Source organism: Anolis carolinensis, chromosome 5, assembly GCF_035594765.1.
Source record: "Anolis carolinensis isolate JA03-04 chromosome 5, rAnoCar3.1.pri, whole genome shotgun sequence".
In the NCBI taxonomy this organism is placed as follows: domain Eukaryota; kingdom Metazoa; phylum Chordata; class Lepidosauria; order Squamata; family Dactyloidae; genus Anolis; species Anolis carolinensis.
The window spans coordinates 91,136,661-91,153,972 of NC_085845.1; the positions used below are offsets into that span (position 1 = coordinate 91,136,661).

At 39.4% G+C, this 17,312-nt stretch overlaps 1 protein-coding gene across 2 annotated transcripts in view; it reads left to right on the forward strand.

Moving 5' to 3' along the window:
• The window catches only part of camk1d (calcium/calmodulin dependent protein kinase ID), a 281,944-nt gene that overhangs the window by 153,372 nt on the left and 111,260 nt on the right, over positions 1 to 17,312 (forward strand). The window lies entirely within an intron of this gene.

Below are 17,312 nucleotides of genomic sequence, written 5' to 3' on the forward strand. Positions count from 1 at the left end.
AGATATTACATAATTTAGATATATTACTGGAACAGGGCTATGACATCTACAATGTAGACACCTCATGCGGTTCTACCAACCATTGCATCGTGTTGGGAGTCCATTTCTTTAAATACCTGCCAAGCTCCTTCTCTTTCTTTTGCTTACTGTTATCTTTTTGCATTTGAATGAAGATGGTTATTTCACCTGTGAATTACTGTAGTTAGCCTGTGTTGTGGACTTTAAAATTTCTTTTACAAATCTGCCACATTATCTAGTGTCGATATATTTCATAATATTTATATCTATTGCCTGTTACTATTTTGAAAATATTTTCAACATTTCTTGGCAGAATGGTAGTTAACACATTTTTAAATGTTGAAGTATAAATACACATTCTAAATGGCGTACGTGGAAACTAACAATCTCCTTGACATAGCTGGAGCTAAGAAATGGTTGCGATTGAAGCATAATGTGGTCTGAAACACCTTCAAAACTTCTGATTTTAGGAACTGCTGCTGTCAAACTAATAACTATAATCAATTAAGCATGCACCATTTCTTCTATTCAGCTTAGGACACAATGTTCATGGAGAATTTCTTGTTTCCTTGGAAACTATGACCTGTTGATACAAAAGTCAGAAGATGCTATAGCTGGGTGCCTATTTTGTTGCCTCGCTGCCCAATTTGCTGCTACATTTCCTTTGCTTTGTTGTAGCTTGCAAGTTTTATTTGTCATCCCAACCTGTGTACAAAGCAAACATAGAATGTTTCACTTAAAGTATATTAAAAGCTTTGATTGTGCTTTTCCTACATGGCAGGGGGTTGGACTGGATGGCCCATGTGGTCTCTTCCGACTATTATTCTATGATACTGTGAAAATCACTTATTTCTTTCTACAGAAGGAACTTGCAATTTGGTTTAAAGTAGAGGTCATATAACACAAGTTTACCTACTTGTAGATGAGTTTGAATAAAATGCTCCAATCTGGGCTTGTAATATTAATATACAGTAGAGTCTCACTTATCCAACATTCTGGATTATCCAACGCATTTTTGTAGTCAATGTTTTCAATACATCATGATATTTTGGTGCTAAATTCGTAAATACAGTAATTACTACATAGCATTACTGCGTATTGAACTACTTTTTCTGTCAAATTTGTTGTATAACATGATGTTTTGGTGCTTAATTTGTAAAATTATAACCTAATTTGATGTTTAATAGGCTTTTCCTTAATCCCTCCTTATTATCCAACATATTTGCTTATCCATCATTCTGCTGGCCCGTTTATGTTGGATAAGTGAGACTCTACTGTATTTGGGCCTGGTTTTTTACACAAAAGAATTTAAGGGCAAGAATGTGGAAAATTTACTTTTGGATCTACAAGCTCCAAAATACCCCAGACAGCTTTTTCCTGCAGTCCCAATGCCAGCATTGAGCAAGAAGGCAGAGCTCAGGGCCTTCTTTAATACAGGAGCAAGTTTTTTAAAGCAAAAGTATAGTCTCTATTACACTGTCATATAATCCATATAATCAAATCAGATAATCCACATTATCTGCTTTGAACTGGATTACATGAGTCTACACTGCCAGATAATCTAGTTCAAAGCAGATAAACTGGATTTTATATGGCAGTGTAGAAGGAGCCTAAGTGAGTGCAACTTACTTCCCCTTTCAAAACAGCTTCAGTGACCCATGATTTGCCTGAAACATGATAGAAATATCCCCTTAGGAACATTGTTTTTGAACCCCTGGGTAGATCGCAAACAATGCTTTGTCCACCTTGCTTTATCTTATTGTATACTCTTCAGAGTATCAGCTAGAAACCTTTTCCCAAGCCCTGCTACCTAAATCATCTTTGATTTGAACTTGTATTTGAACATGCAATCAAATGTATGGAAAACATAGCTCTACCACTAATAAATGCTGCCTGTTCAGTGTTTTTTCATGAGCAAGAAACACTGTACAGGCAGTCCCTGAGTTACAAACATCTGATTTACAAACGACTTCTAGTTAAGAATGGAGTGAGACAACCGGAAGTGAGAGAAATCTATCCCTCGGAAGGGAAATTAACTCCTGAAAGAGTTATCATGGGAAAAGGAGTTTCCACTGAAGCTTTATTACCAGTTCTTGTTTTTACAATAAGCCAAAAATTTCAAACTCCAGGGAAAGAATGTGAGGTGAAATCTTCTGAATAGAGACACAGACAGCAAAAAAACACCACAGGGTGTTAACCCTTCCTTATGTTATTCAAAACACACACACACACGGCTTGAATAACCATTTAAAAACGTACCTGTTCCAATTTACATGCAGTTCAACTTTAGAACTAAGATACAGAACATATCTTATTTGTAACTTGCGGACTGCTTGTATATACTACATTCAGAAGTTTTCAAATATTTGATGAAAATCAATACTAAGCAGGTAGTGTCCACAACCTGGACTAATGTGATTTGGAAACAGAGTATGGCCCCCTTATCCACAGATTAAATATTCACAGTTTCATTTGTCCACACTAAACAATCTCTCCTCTTCTCCCAGAAGTGTTTATGGGCCTTTCTATATCTTCCAATGCAATTCTACATTATATTTCTGGTCCAACTATAGTCAAATTGTAGACTGGGGTTAGACTTAAAAAATGTTCTTGTTCCATCTCACATCCAAATTCAACTTAAGATAAAACCCATACACCCCATCGTATTTCTAACTTGGTGGTGACTGTATGTATTTTGCATTCAGAAGGCTTCACAATACAATACAATTTCTTTCTTTCTTTCTATCTATCTATCTATCTATCTATCTATCTATCTATCTATCTATCTGGTGGAGGTGTCAGCAGCCATATGTACTGGACTTCCTTAAGACTGGTGCCGACTGAGGAAAGCTCATACCATGTGATTTTGAATGAAGGACTTGAGAGAAAGAATTTGAAGAATTTCCAGAAATGGATTGGGGGGGGGGGGCAGGGACTGTAGGGAAGGTCTCTACAATGCATGTGCTTTTTGAGGTTTGCACTACATCAGATGTGTTTTTAAAAAGCATAGTGAAATGCTGGTGGTGATAACAAAGAGTGAAAGCCAATTCCAATTCCTTCAGCAAAAATTGGAAAGCTTTCCTTTTTAAAAATATGTCAATCCAAAACTGTTTCATTTTTAAATTAATAACACGGGATACTTTCAGAGAGCAATTTTTGAATGTTCAAACATAGGGGAAAGATGTTTAGCTTCCAGTTGCAATTCCCAATGTGGGTAATGTTAACAAGTTATTCTGACCACGTAATGAATACATAGTGCTGGCAAATGCACTGCAGAGCATTTAGGACTGGGTTTTTGCACTAGTATTAAAACCTGTGTTGAATGAATAAAGTTTATTGCACTAGCCATAGGCCATGACATCAATAACATACAACCTTTATAAACACATTCCAATGTAAAGCAAAACCCGTTCAAGATTTAAAAACTAGTACTTTAAAATTTTGCTGGCAGAAACCTAGCAATAACAGCGTCTAGTCTGTGACCTCCTTAACCATCTCCCTTTCCCTATCTGGTCTCCGGCGAGGTTTTTGCTACTCTGTCTCTGATCTTTTGGGCAGCGATTGCAAATGTGGCTACTTTTAGTGTTATATTTTTATCATAATCTGCTAGTAAGGCACCAATCACGGCAGGTTCTTATACTCTGGTTTCTCTTCAGATCGTATAAATCTTTCGCCTTTTAAAACCTGTGTTTGTTTCCCCTTTGAATGTACATGAAGTGTTTTATGTTAAGAAAGCCACTGCTATTTTCATTCTGTTGACATTGTATAATAACACTAAGAAGAGAGCAACAGGTTGCCAGCTGAGAACAGGGACAAATGAGGGGTTTATTTCTTCCTCTGAACTCTTCATACTGCCTTGCTTTAATTGAGAAAAGCAAAAATTATTGGGATCCACACACCACTATCTAGTACAAAATGAAGTATGCTTTAAGGTTATTGATTTCAGTGGGCTTAACAATACTTAAATATGTGTTGTTTTGGGTCAGATTATTTTTATCACAGTGTGGAAAAGTTATATAGTATTTAACTTCCCCAGTTCTTCTAATATATAATAGCTCTCATATACTCAGGTATTGAGGTTTTGCCTCTTTTGTAGGAAGTCAAATTTTTTGTGCTTTCTCTTATTTCAGTTTTTCAGACTCCATTTGATGGAATACTCAAAAAAGAACGTTTAAAAGTTATGGTTTACATAATGAGACACTAGAGTTGGGAGAGGAAATTAACCCCTCTTCTGTAGGTTAGGGATCTGGTGGTCGACTAGTTTTATCTTCTGCCCTCTTGTTTGCATGTGAGGGACCTCCAGACTAGGCAGCAACTGTACAAATAATCAGGTTTTAAAATAGGTGAACAGCTGTCACACTGGATTCAGTATTCATGGCTCTCTAAATAGAAAATGAAGAGCAAAAAAAAAAAAAAACCTCTTGAGAAACTGTTTATAAAGAATTAACTGTGAAAGAGTCCAGTAATAAAATCACAAAACAATTACTGTGTGTTTACTGAAGGGCCACTTATTTCACAATCTTCATGTATTAAAAAGAACTAGCACACAAAATTTCATGCTTATTCTCTTTAATCTTTGAGCATTGTGATAAAACTGTTCCACATCTATGGGACAGGAAGCTTTCAGGAAAGTATGCTGAAGTAACTATACTGGTGCAAGCTAAGGCAGAAGTGTCAGTCAGATGAAAAAAGCCATAGGCAGGGCAGACAGAAGAATTGTAACGAAAGATATAAAGAACATTGCTCACATGCTGTTCCCTTCTGATCTACATTTCTTTGTTGTATCTGAGAGAAATCGTCTTTAACATGTATTTGACTGATGCTCCTTGTTGCAAAGTTACCATTTTGACAAACAGCATTTATGTCATGCTGCCTTCTGGCTTATGAAGTTGTCTGTCAGGCATTAATTGTGATGATGGTGGTGTTTTCTCTCTCCCTCCCTTTGTCACTACGTTTTTACAGCAGGTTTGCTATTTTAAAGAGTTTGACTCATGCTGGCATTTCATTATCTAGCTATAAAATGCATTTTTTGTCCTTGAACTTTTGAGAGGCACTTTAGAAGTTGTGGAACAGTTAACATGGCACAACAGGCTTTAAAAATAAACAAACTAACTTGGGAATTATTTTTCACATATTGAAGTTGCCGAGTGCATTACATACCTGAAGAAATAAAAAAGAACTATAGCTTATGTATATTTCTGCATACAGTCAAGGTGTCTTCTAAAAACTCTTTATAATATGTTGTCATGTTTGCAAATAACTTGACCACCCCACAAATGACAATGCCAGGTCTGTGAATGGGAAGACATCTTTCATCCAAGATCTCATCTTGGATGAACATGCAGACCTGGCATGTATAACGGAGACCTGGCTGGACGAGATGGGATGAGTTAACCTCACCCAGCTCTGCTCACCAGGTTACTCCATGCAGCACCAGCCGAGATCTGGAGGGAGGGGAGGTGGGGTCATGGTGGTCTAGAAGGATTCCATCCCCCTGATCAGGTTTCCCATCCCGCAGTCGACCATGTTTGAATGTGTCCACCTGAGGGTGGGAGACCGGGACAAATTAGGGATTCTGTTAGTGTACTGACCACCCCACTGCACTACAGTCTCCCTGACTGAGCTAACTGAGGTGGTCTCGGGCCTGGCATTGAAGTCCCAACGTGTGATGACTCATGGGCCATGTAGTCCTGTTCCTAACACTGTTGTGACAGATGAAGAGGAAAACTTCGGTTTCCCACCGTTTCAGCCAGAATTGGAGCTTTTTCAGCCAGAATTGGAGCCCTTGCACCTGCAGGAGATTTGCCTTCCAGAAGTCTGCCAAACAAGCCTTGAGCCGAAATCTCCCCCATTTTCTCGCCGCGATTATTATAAACAACAGAAAAGCGCTCAGGAGGCTTCTCGCAGGAGCGCTAGGATCGCTGCCAGGCATTCAGCTGATTAAGCCTGCTTCCCATGGGAAACTTTAGGGAGTCATGCATCTGGACACAGAGAATGGCTTTCGGTTCTGGTTCCCCAGAGAATTGTTCTTTGGCGGGGAAACGAGACCCTATTTAGGTGTTTTGCCCACGTAGGAATCTTGCGGAGTCAATTCGTCAGCTTCGGGAGTAGGTTGTGTGTGGACTACGCTACTCCCGCGTCCAAGCCCTTTGTTCCCGTTTCCAGCCTCGCCTTGCTTCCCAGGACCTTGTCTTGCTCCACGGACCTTGCCTTGCTTCCCGGACCTTGCCACGAATTTACCACGGATCCTGTTCTTTCTCCTCGTTTCTTGTTGCCTTGAAATAAGCCTAGTGTTCCAAGAATCAAGTTCTGCTTCCTAGCCTTGCTTAAGTTTCATGGACTAAAGGACCTTGTCATCTCCCCTCACTTTGCTTGGCAAAGTGAGTGTTTTGGTTACTGGATTACAACTTTGGACCTTAATATTTCATATTGGACATTGTTTCTTTGGACTAATTTTGACCTTCCTTGAAAGGTCTACTTCTGGACTATTTTCTACACTTGTTTTTATTAACTTTATATATTTCTACAATAAAGATATTAGATAGATTCTGGCCTCTGTGTTTGGTTATTGGTGCTCTGCAGCCTGGGTCCTGACACAACGGCTCATTGTGCTAGACAGCTTCAATGTCCATGCCGAGAACAACCTTTCAGGCGTAGCTCAGGACTTTATTGCCTCCATGGTAACCATGGGGCTGTCCCAATTAGTAACAGGCCCTACCCACAGTGCAGGACACACACTGGACTTGGTCTTCTGTCAGGATGGGAGGAAAGTGGCGGTGTGGAGGAGTTTACCATCGCTCCATTGCCATGGACCGATCATCACCTGATCAGGTTTAGACTTACTGCGCCCCCCAAACTCCGCAGGGGTGGTGGACCTATTAAAATGGTCCACCCCAGGAGACTTATGGATCCAGAAGGATTCCTGACGGCTCTTGGGGAGTTTCCCGCCTCCTCAGCAGGTGATCCGGTTGATGCTCTGGTCTCTCTCTGGAATGGAGAGATGACTAGGGCAATAGACACAATTGCTCTGGAGCATCCCCTCTCGAGTAACGGAGCTAAACCAGCTCCTTGGTTCACTGAGGAGGGGGCAGCGATGAAGCGAAAGAAGAGGGAACTAGAGTGCATGTGGCGTTCAGAGTATAACGAGTTAGACTGAACACGGCTATGTTCCTATCTCAGGACATATGCCGCGGCAATCAAAGCCGCGAGAGTTTACCTTGCGGCCAACATTGCTTTCGCAAATAACCGTCTGGCGGTGCTGTTCCAAGTTATCAGAGGGTTGTTAACTCCCACCACTCAAAGTAGGATGCCTGATAGATTGGCAGCCCGCTGTGAAGCATTTGCTTGGTTCTTTGTGGACAGAGTCGCTCTGATCCGGTCCGACTTTGACACCATATTAATGGCAGTCTCTGAGGATGTAACACGAGCACCTGCTTGTCCAGTTTTGATGGATTCATTTCAATTGGTTGAGCTCGAGGATGTGGACAAAATTCTTGGAGAGGCGAGACTGACCACATGCATCCTGGACCCCTGCCCATCCTGGTTGGTGAGAGAAGCCAGAGGGGGTTTGGCTGAGTGGGTGAAGGTGGTGGTGAATGCCTCCCTTTGGGAGGGCATGTTTCCAGCGAGCCTAAAAATGGCTGTGATCAAGCCGCTGTTGAAGAAGCCATCACTCAATTCAGAAACTTTCGGCCTATTTCCAATCTTCCCTATTTGAGCAAGGTCTTGGAACATGTGGTTGCCTCGCAACTCCAGGGATTCTTGGTTGACACTGATTTTCTGGATCCAGCACAGTCTGGCTTTAGGCTGGGGCATGGTACCGAGACAGCCTTGGTCGCCTTAGTCGATGATCTTCACTGGGAACTGGACGGGGGAGTGTGTCCCTGCTGGTTCTGCTGGACCTCTCGGCGGCCTTTGATACTGTTGACCACGGTATCCTTCTGGGATGCCTCTGGGATGCCTATAGGTCTTGGAAGTACTGTTTTGCAGTGGCTCTACTCATTCCTGGAGGGTTGGTCCCAAATGGTGTCACTGGGGGACGTCTGCTCGGCCCCACAACCATTGACTTGTGGGGTCCCGCAGGGTTCTGTACTGTCCCCCATGTTGTTTAATATTTACATGAAACCGCTGGGAGAGATCATCAGGAGTTTCGGGGTACGGTGTCATCTCTATGCAGATGATGTCCAGCTCTGTCACTTCTTCCCACCTGTCACTAAGGAGGCTGGCAGGTCCTGAACCGGTGCTTGGCCGCTGTGTCGGTCTGGATGAGGGCCAACAAATTGAAATTGAATCCAGATAAGACAGAGGTCCTCCTGGTCAGTCGGAAGGCCAATCAAGGTATTGGGTTACAGCCTGTACTGGATGGGGTCACACTCCCCCTGAAGGCGCAGGTTTGCAGTCTGGGGATGATCCTAGACATAATGTTCACAAGTAAGGGCAAGTTTATTTTCTGCTGCTCTGGAGAATGGATCCAAATTGCACAAAGAGAGATTCCACCTAAACATTAGGAAGAACTTTTTGATGGTAAGAGCTGTTTGGCAGTCTCTTTCTTTGGAAGATTTTAAGCAAAGGTTGGATGGCTATCTGTCAGGGGTGCTCTGATTCTGACTAGATGGTCTTCCAGCTCTATGATTCTATGATCCTGTGTATGACTTCAATCTCTCCACCATAAGCTCTCCTTGGCCATATCAAGCAAGAAGAATGCAATATGCATGCATTCTTGAGGCATCATACAAAATCTGAATTTTTTACTGCTTTGTCCAAAGCTGTATTTTCAATAATTTTTAACTCTGTGGAACTTGCTATAAATCTTGATACACATTGTTCTGTATTCTCTGTCCTCATTCAACCATGGTTGCATGCAGCTGCTACTTTGTAAGTGCTAGGCATGACAAAGTTCTTGGTACGTTTAGTAAAACTGACAGCTCAACCATATGGTGCAATAAATGGTAGAAGATGAATAAAAGAGTTGTATCACAGCAAGAGGTACTTAGAAGATTCAGTGATAAATAATTTCTGTTCTGAAGGCAGAGTATCAGTACTGAAAGCATACCTTTCTTATGTGGTCCAAGCACAAATCTTTTAATGTACGTACACATTGAAAAATATTGTTTTTCTCTATCTTGTACTATAACCTAAAGCAGGATGGAAAAGGGAGGAAATATTATCCCCAAGGAGCTCGCAGTGTAAAATTTGACTAGGAAAAAGGCATGGGAAGGATGGGAGGAGTGGATGTGAGCAGTTATGATTTCGCGTGCTTAGTTTTTGTTGCCACTGCGTCAGGAGACCCCAATTTACTAAAACCAGTCATTGTTTATTCATTTTACATCCTGTTGTGTCCCATAGTCTCAAAGCAGCTTATAACAGTTTTGTTTTTCTCACAGTTCATTGCCTCAAAGGTTCACAATCTTAAAGAAAGCAAATGGCTTATGGATAAGGAGCCAAATCAGAGGTATTTAAAATCACACTGAAATTATGCACACTCTAAAACATACGTATCAAATTGTAACCTCTATAACCAGACACTCAAGCCAGCAGCACAACCAAGCTACCTCCTAAATGCTTATTTGTGAGAACTAAGTTCCAAATCAGGTGAAGATGTTGCCAAACTTTATGCCCAAATGGAAGACTTTTCCAACCTCCATTCTGGGGCTATTGGAAAAGGTGTCATAGATTTAAAGTGAGTGGATGGGAGCAGAATTCTTTTTTCTACTCTCAAGCAAACTCTTTATCTTGTGGTGATGTTCCCTCAACAACAATATCTCTGACAAATCTAAAGTGACTTTTTTCATCACTAGGGAATCCTACATTCCCCATTCCCCTAGAAGTTAAGAGAACGTTGTCTCTGACAATTAAAAAAGTAAATCTACAGTGATGATCTAAATAGGAAAAACACAAACTACAGTGGTCCCTCAGTATCTTCTGGGATTTGTCTCAGGACTAGATATATCAAAATATGTAGTAAAATGATATCACTTACATAAATGGAAATGGTTTGCTTTTTGCAATTTCTTTTGAATATTTTCAATCTGTGGTTAGTTGAATCCATGACTGCAGAATCTGTGGATACAAATTCACTTGGTGAGGTTGCTATAATACTGAGAAAGTGGGAGTACTAGGTGCCCTGCCAAGCTTTTTGGATCTGAAATTAATCTTGCCTTCTACATCTCTTTTGCATTTTCATTATAATATAGTTTCAGTATTGTGTAATAATGTGGATTTGTGCAACTATTAATTTTTCCCTGTGTGTTTGTGCATGTATCAAATTAGTGTTGTTCTGCTGGTGAACATAATGACTGTAGAAAATAGTAAGGAACCCATTTGTTTTGTTGCTGATAGGTATGTAGTGGAACTAATTGTGGAACTAATTATTATAGCTGTAAAACATCATAGATAGCAGTGCATACAACAGAGAGGTGAAATGAGCTAAAGACAATATCCTGAAGGGCTCACTGGGAGGTATTGGCAGGAGGGCATTATGCATGCTAGTTTGAGTAAAACTACTGAACAGGTTTAATTTTTTTTTCATAATATAGAGGTTAAGCTACTAAAGGATGAAAGGAGGCCCATCAGGTTCTTACATACTGGATTGATGGGCTTCTACTGTTCATAATTAGCTGGTTTTTAAAGTGCAGTAGGACTTACTGTCTTCTTACACCATTTTCTTCTTCTGTCTTACATCCTTCAAAGTGAAAACTCATATAGCAGTTACAGGGGATTCTTCACTTGTGGGGTGAACTCAGATATATTCCAGCTGCGTACTGCAAGTTTATATTTGACCACTGGTTGACTATCACAAATCCTATTTGTCAAAACAAGGATTTGTCTTTGGTGGTCTTGTGGCAAACTGGCATCATCCACAATATACTGTGGTTCCACCAGAAGAGCAAGGACCACAATGTAGTGGGGTTTTTTTACAGTATACATCACAGAGAACCAATTTTCAGAACCTGACTCTAGACAAAAGAAATATATGCTTCTACAACAGCTCATTGCTCTACCATTATCATGTCACCTTGCATCTTGAGTGCACGTTACAAAATCTAACATGATTTTACTGCTTTGGAACCTCCTGGAATGACAGTCCAAGGTCAAAGCCCTTTAATACAGTGGTCGTTATTAAGCTCTGATTATAGTTATGTTTAACACTATATAGCCTACATTTCTGCAGCCAACATATTGCACTATTGGATTATGACCTGTTGGGATCATAACCTATAGGATAGCAGAGTTTTAGGAGTGTTCCTTTAGTTTATTGGGTAATGGAAGATCACTGGGCACATAAATATCTTGTTTCTATTCAATGCTCTCAGCAGACAGATTCAAGTAGAATTTTTAAAGTAACATGTTTGTTTTACTCACAACTTGATGTATTTAAATATATAGGTACATATTTGTCAGTTTAAGCTTTAAAACATTCAGTTTGTATCTTTCATTTATAATCTTTAACAGTCTCTTCAAAACTATATTGCTCTGTATAACTGGGTTATTGTATGTTTTCCGGGTTGTATGGCCATGTTCCAGAAGTATTCTCTCCTGATGTTTCACCCACATCTATGACAGGCATCCTCAGAGGTTGTGAGGCATGGAGAAACTAAGCAAGGAAGGTTGATATATCTGTAGAAGTTCCTGGGTTGTGGGAGGGGGAGAACTCTTGTCTGTTGGAGGCCAGTGTGAATGTTGTAATTAATCACCTTTGTTAGCATTAAATGGCCTTCCCAGCCTCGCATCCTGGCCTGGGGGAATCCTTTGTTCAGCGTCGTTAGCTGCCCCTGATTGATTCCTGTCTGGAATTCTTCTGTTTTTAGAGTGCTGCTCCTGTTTACTGTTCTGATTTTTGAGAGTTTTTTTAAAATACTGCTAGCCAGATTTTGTTCATTTTCATGGTTTCCTCCTTTCAGTTGAAGTTGTCCACATGCTTGTGGATTTCAATGGTTTCTCTGTGTAATCTGACATGATAGTTGTTGGAGTGGTCAAGCATTTCTGTGTTCTCAAATAATATACTGTGTCGAGGTTGGTTCAACAAGTGCTCTGCTATGGCTGATTTCTCTGGTTGAGTTAATCTGCAGTGCCTTTCATGTTCTTTGACTTGTGTTTGGGTGCTTTTAAACTGCATTCTAAACAGTCACTGAGCCAGTCACATGGTCTGCAGCCCCTCCCACTTCCTCAAGTACATAGAGTTAAGAAAACTGCACACCAAAAAAGAAATACACTTCAGGAAATAAATAACACATTATAAACAGACAAAACATTGGATAGAGGAGGCTTGAGAAGTTTGCTATCTCCAACACAGCACACCCAGTGATTGTGCTGGCTAGGGTATTCTGGGAATCGTTGTCCAAAAAAGTATCATCCCCAAGCCTTGGCTCTGCCTTAGGGTACATTTACACTGAATTAATGCAAGTTGACACTACTTGAATGGTGTTGGCTCAATCCTGTGAAATCATGGGAGTTGTAATATTACAAAGTCTTCTGTGCCAAAGAGGGCTGATGCCTCACCAAATTACAGAAGCCCAGATTCCACAGCATTTCAAAGAATGTCAAACTTCATTAATTGTATACTCTAGATGCACCCATAGTGCCCTTCCACACAGCCATATAATCTAGAATATCAAGTCAGATAATCCATAATATCTGTTTTAAACTGGATTATCTGAATCCACACTGTCATATAATCCAATTCAATGTGGATTTTATACAGATGTGTGGAGGGGGCCTTAGACTTGCTTTGGCTTTTGTTTAATAAATTAGTAGAAAATAGGCATGAAAAATAAAAACAGAAGCCATGTATCTCCAGAACTACAGATATCAGTTCAGCCAGAGTAGTGCTAGAATACTAGACCAGGGAAGAACAAAGGTAGCTGGTATTAGTTGAAGAACTGAATTAGAGTGACAGGACCATGATGCAAATTAGGAAGATCACACTCTGTGGACATCTATCTCGTACAACTACTGATTTGTATTTGGATAGTGCATATGTCAAGCCGACTGCATTGGGATTGATGCCTCTAGTTGCCATTGTGTAATAAACATGTCATTTCAGGATACTGCACACAACCAGTCTGAGTAGGAATGTATCTGTCCTTTTTCAACAGCCTACCTAGTTTCTCTAGGTCAAATGTCTTTGGAGAGTCATTTTTAATTCTCTGCTCTGGTACATGTTTCAGCTAGCCACTCTCTGAGTACTTTTGTAGCTTACTTAGTGGAAGTCAAGCTCAATGAGCACAATTCATCACTGCACTCTGAACCAAACTATCTCATGATAACACTATGCAACACAATTTTTGTTCCTGGGTTGCAAATATCATTTCCTAATTGGTTCTATGATAAAAATGAAGTTTCTGGGGTATAACAACTGCTTTTAAAGTAAGCACCACACAATTAAACAGGAATAACACTTGCAGATAAGGTACAGAATATTTTTCAAATTTTGTTACATAATGTAATTGAAGGAAGACAGAAATTCTCCTTGGCTAGCTTGTACCTAGCAATGTTAGTCTATCACATAAGCCATAGTTCCATGGGGTCATCATTAAATGTGCCTGTTCTGTGTCCTGCCAATATCTGAAGCTCATTTAAAAAGAAGAACATTGCTGCTTCTGGTGAGAACAAAATGATGCATGAAAGCATGCTGCTCTCGAAAATGGCTCCAGCCGAGATTGCCAGCCAGCGGGAAGCTCCAGAGGTGGACATTTCACTCCAGACAAGAGGGTGACAAGAGGATCAACCATACCAGTCCAGAAGCATGTATCCCTTGAGGAAACCATTAGCAAAAGAGCTGTGGGGCAGAAGGAATAGCTTGCCTGACTGCTCCATGCAGCACCATATATTAAACAGCCATCAGGCACTAATTTCACCAACCCAATTGCTTAAAAGTCTGGTTTGGGAGATTTCCACTAAATAAAGAAACTCCCTTTTCTGCAGGGGAGAAAAGTGAGTCTCCTGACTCTATAAGATTGAATATAGCAGAGGAGAAGGAAGAAATGAAAAAGTTTTTTACATTCAAAAACTCTTGATAGATTCCATAAACAACTTTAACTAACAGTTAAATTGAAATCACATGTAACTTTAATTTACAAATTAATAAAAAATAGTTTCATTTTACTCGCTGTTAAAAAGTGTATTTGCTGGGATGAAGAGATTAGATAATTGCACTGACAGACATTGACCATATAATGCAGTTTGACGCAGCCAGACAACACATGCTGCCAAAGCCTGTTACAGAATGCTTTAAGGACTTCAAACTGACTTAGGCTAGGATGGAAGAAGTCCAGAAAAAGCTCTTGAATGGGCTGCAGCGTGCTGCAATTGTATGGTGAAATTGATTCTGCAGAATGTCAAATGCATTGTGGAAACCTGACACCGAGTGGAAGGACTGACGAAAAATACCAAGGGCATGGCTTGGCAGCAGGTAGCCAGTTGACCCTACTTGGACAAGTAATAGAAGAAGCCCCCATCCTTGATCAATGTAATCACCATCCAGACCTCTAGAATGTTTCAGCCAAATCAGTCTAATCATCTGCATAGTCAAAGGTATTCTGCCAAACTGGCTCAGAACTGACCTGAGTGGTCAATGCAGATGGCTTTAATTGGGTGAATGTTACCATCTACTGGTCATGTGTATAATAGCAGTTGAGCCTACTATTTAGGAAAATATTCCCACCCTGTGGATAAATACATTATTATTATTATTATTATTTAAATTAAAATGCCAGTAAGAGTCACCAAGAATATAGAGACCAAGAGAATCACTGAAGTAAGGTATCATCAGTGGATACATCTGCCAAAGAGGCAATTTCAGTAATTTCATTCATTCGTGCAAATGACAAGGATATCAAAATGTTACAAGGCATATTACCAAAAGTTTGTTTTGATTTAATGTATAGTTTGGACTCAGTTAACTCTTGGAGACAAACAGATGGAAAGGCAAAAGATTTTACTTACTTTTCAGAAAGACATAGATTTGCTTTGGGTTGCAACATTTCTGGATTGTAGACTAAACAAGATTGAGATGTTACTAAAAATTGTATCAGACCATAATCTTGTGCTTCAAAAAATGAAAATGAAAATTTAGACGAGGACAAAAGGAGGCAGTTTTGTTTTAGAGTGGTAAAAAAATGCAAGAACAATGAGAAAATTCCTTGAAGATCATCTAAATAAGGGAAATGATATTCAAATGGTCAGGGATGACAATAAGACAAGTTTAACAGTAATACTAAAAGGAAATGACAAGAGAAGATTTTTTGAATGAGATACAAAAAAAGAAAAGAAAAATGTGTTAAAAAAATTAGCAAAGACGAATAGTTAAGGGATCATGATATCTTGGAAAATGGTCAAGAGCATATAATATGAAAATATAAAAATACATTTTAAAAGAATCTTTTTTGTGTTATTTTTCAGCCTTTTGTGAAAAGGCTAGAAAAATATTGGGCTGAAATACACAGCCTTATTCACAAAATTTTTAAAAAAATAATATTCAGTTAAAACCTGAATGTGTTCTTTTGGATTTGGTGGATGATCAATTAGAAAAGAGCCATGCCCTTAACAACATTTTTGAGAAATTGGAAACATAGAATCAGCTTTTTGAAACAAATGCAGCGATTGTTGGCTTTGTTAATTAGTATGAATTAAAATGCATAGATGAAGTTTAACAGCAAAAGTAGAGAAATATAAAAGCTTAAGATTTAAATGATAGCCGCAAAAAGGATGGTTCAAAGTCATCCATCCCACCCAACCCCTTCCAGTTTTTTCAGATGTGGTGTTTGTTACAGTATGTTTTCTATTTTATACTGTTTGATTTTAGTGTGGGAGTGGTGCTGGCTATTTTGACTGCTTGAGTCTGTTGTGAGCTGGAAATAGAACAATTTCATTTTTTTAAAAAGAAAAGGGAATCAGTCCCCACCCACAGATAAGGATGATAATCATACAGACCTGTCTTTCAGACCTGTTGTAAATATTTAATTCTTAATGAAATTGGTGATATGAAAAGGCTGGAGTTTTCATGCTATAGCCACTCTCTCTTTTGTACTTAATTGCCTGATAAGTATAACCAATTTGTATGGCACATCATCCTGCGTTGTTCTGTGAGCTCAGGTGCAGCTTTTTCTTTTCTTTTTCTTTTCTGCACAGGAGTCGATTCTTCCAGGAGATAAAACGCCAGCTGAGCATATTAGTACCAATTTCATTGAAGTAATGTGAAAAATGGCTGTTATTACATTTCGTAGTTACAATGCAGTTAAGATTGTCAATTTTATTTAACAAAAAGTAGCCCTCACTGAAAAGTCAGTTGGGATACTGCACGTTAGCAGGAGGCTGCCATATTTATCTCTCTCTCTTTCTAATGCCCACAGCACTTTTGTAATTTGAAGCACTGCAGTTTACATTTTGCAGTGGTACAGACAAGACCTAAGTCCAGCCCACGTGCAAATAGTACAGGCAGTTCCCAAGTTATAAACAAGACAGGTTCTGTAGGTTTGTTCTCCAGTTGAATGTTTATGTAAGTTGGAACAGGTATATTTTTAAAGTGTAACTCCATCTATCTATCTATCTATCTATCTATCTATCTATCTATCTATCTATCTATCTATCGTAGAGTCTCACTTATCCAACACTCCCTTATCCAATGTTCTGGATTATCCAATGCATTTTTGTAATCAATGTTTTCAATACATCGTGATATTTTGGTGCTAAATTCGTAAATACAGTAATTACTACATAGCATTACTGCGTATTGAACTACTTTTTCTGTCAAAGTTGTTGTATAACACAATGTTTTGGTGCTTAATTTGTAAAATCATAACCTAATTTGATGTTTAATAGGCTTTTCCTTAATCCCTCCTTATTATCCAACATATTCACTTATCCAACATTCTGCCGGCCCGTTTATGTTGGATAAGTGAGACTCTACTGTATCTATCTATCTGTCTATCTTTGGATAGCATAGCAAAGGGTGAACACCTCTGTGGTGTTTGTTTTGCTGCCTGTGCCCCTGTTCAGAAGATTTCATCTCACTTTTTGTCCCTGTGATAACTGGATTTTGAAAAATTTGGCTTGTTGTGGAAACAAGGATTGGTGCTGAAGCTCCAGTGGCGACATTTTCCCATGATAATTCTTTCAAGAGTGAATTTCCTTTCCAAGAAGTAGATTTTCCTCACTTCCTGTTCTCTCACCCCCGTTCTTAACTATGAGTAGTTTGTAAGTCGAATGTTTATAATTTAGGGACTGCCTGTTTATCAAGATCCTGTTGGCAAAACTCAGAACAGTACAGATTGAGTTTTATTACAGAGGTGGGTAGA